Source organism: Callospermophilus lateralis, unplaced genomic scaffold, assembly GCF_048772815.1.
Source record: "Callospermophilus lateralis isolate mCalLat2 unplaced genomic scaffold, mCalLat2.hap1 Scaffold_271, whole genome shotgun sequence".
Classification (NCBI taxonomy): Eukaryota; Metazoa; Chordata; class Mammalia; order Rodentia; family Sciuridae; genus Callospermophilus; species Callospermophilus lateralis.
This window is the reverse complement of record NW_027513445.1, coordinates 1,642,813-1,646,611: the sequence shown is the minus strand read 5'-3', so window position 1 is coordinate 1,646,611 and position 3,799 is coordinate 1,642,813.

Sequence of the window (3,799 nt, the reverse complement as noted above, 5' to 3'; positions counted from 1 at the left end):
TTACAAAACCTGTTTCTTTAAGTTTCAATTTCAATTTCTTTTATTCTTTCATTTTCCACTCCTTTTTCTGACTACTTTTAATCTTAAAAGTAATGAATCATAATTATTGCGGTTTCTCACATTTTATTTCTGCCAGTGGAGCGTATTTCTGTCTGATTACCATGAGTTTTTTTCTGGCCAATCTGAACCTGGAGAAAGGGAACTATGCAGTTTAGCAAACAAGGTCCCATAGTTAGCAACACCGTAAAGATGATCAGGGGTTCAGCTAAGTCTGATAGAAGTGTAGTTAACCAGGGGGACTGGGTAAACCATGACTCAAACCACCCTTGTTGAATCTTCTTTTCTCTCTGGCGCTCTTCAAGGCATTTGCTCAATTTACTCATGGATTCTTTTACAACTCCATTATGGTCAGCATAAAAACAACATTCTTCTCTCAGTAAAGCACAGAGGCCCCCCTCCCTCATGAAGAGGAGGTCTAATCCTCGCCTGTTCTGTAAAACAACTTCAGAGACAGAGGTTAAGGATTCCTGCAAAACTGTGATGGATGTCTCTAACGCCTTCAAGTCTTGATCTATTGCTGTTTCTAATCGGGCCATTTGTTGTGACCCACAGATCATAGCAGCTGTTTCTGTACCCACTCCTGCAGCAGCTCCTATCCCCAATAGGATGGCTAGAGTAAGGGACACTGGTTCCCGGCAAAATCAGGTTGTTTGTCCCGCTAGTAGACCTTCAAATGATTCTGCATCATCATAGAGCACCCGGGGAGTATCTGCACCATTACACAATAATTTACAGAGCTATCCAATACCTGGGCTGTAATGCAAGAAATTCTGACTGTGTGGAGTTCAGTTCCATAAAGGTTTCTTTAATTAGTTCCCGGGGGGTGGAGTCAGCTGTATTCTGGACGGGGGAAGCAGGCAAAGACAGAAACCAGGAAGTATGAGATGGTAGAGGGGTTCTGGTAGATCTAGGCATGTGAGATTTAGGAGGCTTAATTACTGGCCTGAGGGGATTGAGTGCTATTGCTGTGGGATTTTCTATCTTTTTAAGCCGGATGGTGGACCAGAGACCAAAGTCATTACCAGGACCATAAATACAGAATTGCATTCCCCAAGTATTTCCCTTAGCCCATGTTGTTCTGAGGTAGCCCCTTCCTTTGGAAGTGAAAGTTATATTGAGGGGGTAACATAGACTATTCTTTCCACAGCGACTTTTTGACACCACTTGGCTAGTGGCACATTTCTTTGGATCAATCCAGGTGTCATTTGGTCCTACCTGAATCATACTGTCTGGGGAGTTTGAGTTCCACCATGCAGCTCCCGTTTGTTCACAACCCCAAGATGTACAATAAAAGTCACTGGGTCCTCCACAGGTTTGGGCCTGTTTGCGACTTTGGAAATCAGCTGGGCACACATAAAAATCAAGACTGGCTAGTTTACACCTGAGCTTGGAAAAATGACATCCATAATTCATGGGGTAAAGTAGTCTATGTTGCCCTGGTTTGGGGTTTGAGTGGGATTTAAGTGGGGTCCTCTATGTCAGGGAGATCCCATCAGAGAGGCCTATGGCAAGCTGACAAATGTCCAGGTGGAGAGATGGCCACCAAGTCCATAAGGGGGCTGTATGTGAAATAGACCACAATACTTTCCAGTAGGATTTATAACTTGCCATTGTTGCTGAACAGGCTGATGGGGATTAGGACTGCTGGTGGTCAGGGGAAGAATACATAGCCCTTCCCACACGACAGACATGCAACTTGAGAGGGTTACCAGTCTGTTCCAGTTTCCAGCCGGAGTCTGGATAGGGTGCAGGCTTGAGATGTGAGGCATGTATCCAGGAAGTGATCCCATCCACTTTCACCACTGTAGGTGTTCTAAGAAGCACCTGGTATGGTCCTTTCCAGCGGGGTTCCAGGGATGACACCTGAGGCCGGCTCACATAGACGAAGTCTCCCACTTGATATCGATGTGGAGTTCCCTTGTCTCCAGGCTGATAAGCAATGGCCAACTATTCCACAGGTATCGCTGGGTGCTGGGTTTGTTCAAGGGATTTAAGTCTGTCAAGCAAGGGGGTGTGAAAGGAATCATTAAGTCTCAGAGTTGGTGTTAGGTCCCTTACTGGAGGAGGGGCACCATAGAAAATTTCATAAGGGGTGAGGTTACACAAAGAGGCAGAGGGGGTATTTCTTGCACGAAACAGTGCATAAGGTAGGAGCATAATCCAATTTTTTATGCCGGTCTCCAGGCTTAATTTCGTTAAGGTCTGTTTGATGGTTCTATTCATCCTTTCTACCTGTTCTGAGCTCTGGGGTCTATAAGCACAATGTAACTTCCAATTAATCCCCAGGGTCCTGGCGAATCCCTGACTTACCTGGGCCATGAATGCCGGTCTGTTGTCAGACCCTATTACCTTAGGCAGGCTGAACCTTGGAAAATGTCTTCTAGCATCTTTTTTACCACCATCTGAGCCGTTTCTTTATTCATGGGAAAGGCTTCGACCCATCCTGAAAAAAGTATCTACAAAGACTAGGAGATATTTAAGTCCATACCTTGCTGGCTTAATTTCAGTAAAGTCCACTTCCCAGAATTGTCCTGGTCTGGTTCCTCGTAAGTGCTTCCCTGCAGGAAGCTCGGATGGGTAAGTATTAACTAATTGGCAGACTTAACAAGCTCTATTCACCTGCTCAGCTATTTCTTTCCTCTGTGAGTCAGTCAATAATAAGTCCTTTCTTCGGTCCTTTGAGAGTGCCTATAACCTCTTTGAGCCTAAGTGGGTGAGCTGGTGTAAGTCTTCGAAATAAAGGTGGGCTTTTTGAAATTGTAAACTTGGTTCTGTAGGGCCCCAGAGTTCTGTATCTGTCTCCTCAGATGATATGTTGCCTGAATGTTCCGGGGCTGCCAAGTCTCCTGATTGTTGTTCCCCCCGGTGTGAAAAAAGTTAACAGAGTCACTCCGTTTAGGTCTGCCAATTAAGCTTCCTCATCTGTCCTTCTCTTTCCAACGGCCACGGGGACATTCCCCTTCTGATATCCTGGACAGTGCCCTATAGCTAGTTTCTTAGGGCCCTGCACTGCTGAGAGAAGGTGGAGGATCTCATCTTTGTTCTTTATTTCTTTCCCGGAAGAGGTTAATAGCCCCCTTTTGCTGGCAAATAGCCCTGTACACATGAGCAGTGGCAAATGCATAGTGGCTATCAGTGTATATGGTGGCCTTTTTGCCTGTTGCTAGTACCAATGCTTTCATAAAGGCAATCAGTTCTGCTTTTTGTGCTGATGTCCCTTCTGGGAGACCAAAGGACCAGATGACATTAGTTTTGCTAACTACTGCTGCTCCAGCCCGCTGATTACCATCTTGGAGGATGCTGCTTCCATCCGTAAACCATACGACTTCAGGGCGATGCAGTGGCTAATCCTTCAAGTCTCGTCGTATACTGGTTTCCTCTGCCAGTATGTGTTGACACTCATGAGCGACAGGTCCTGATGATACTTCTGGCAGCAGTGTAGCTGGGTTGAGTGGAGCAGGGGGTCCCAGTGTTATTCTGTCTTTGTCAAGCAAGAGGCTCTGGTAGTGTTTAATTCTGGAGTTTGATAGCCACCTCTCTGGAGGCTGACAGATGATGCTCTCCAGGGCATGGGGGGCTATAATGGTGAGCTTCTGTCCCAACGTTCATTCATGAGCATTTTTATTAGAAGGGCTGCCGCTGCTATAGCTCTTAAGCAATGGCGCCACCCGCTAGCCACTGGGTCCAGTTTATTTAATTAGAATGCTACCGGCCTTTTCCAAGATCGCAAATTCTGAGT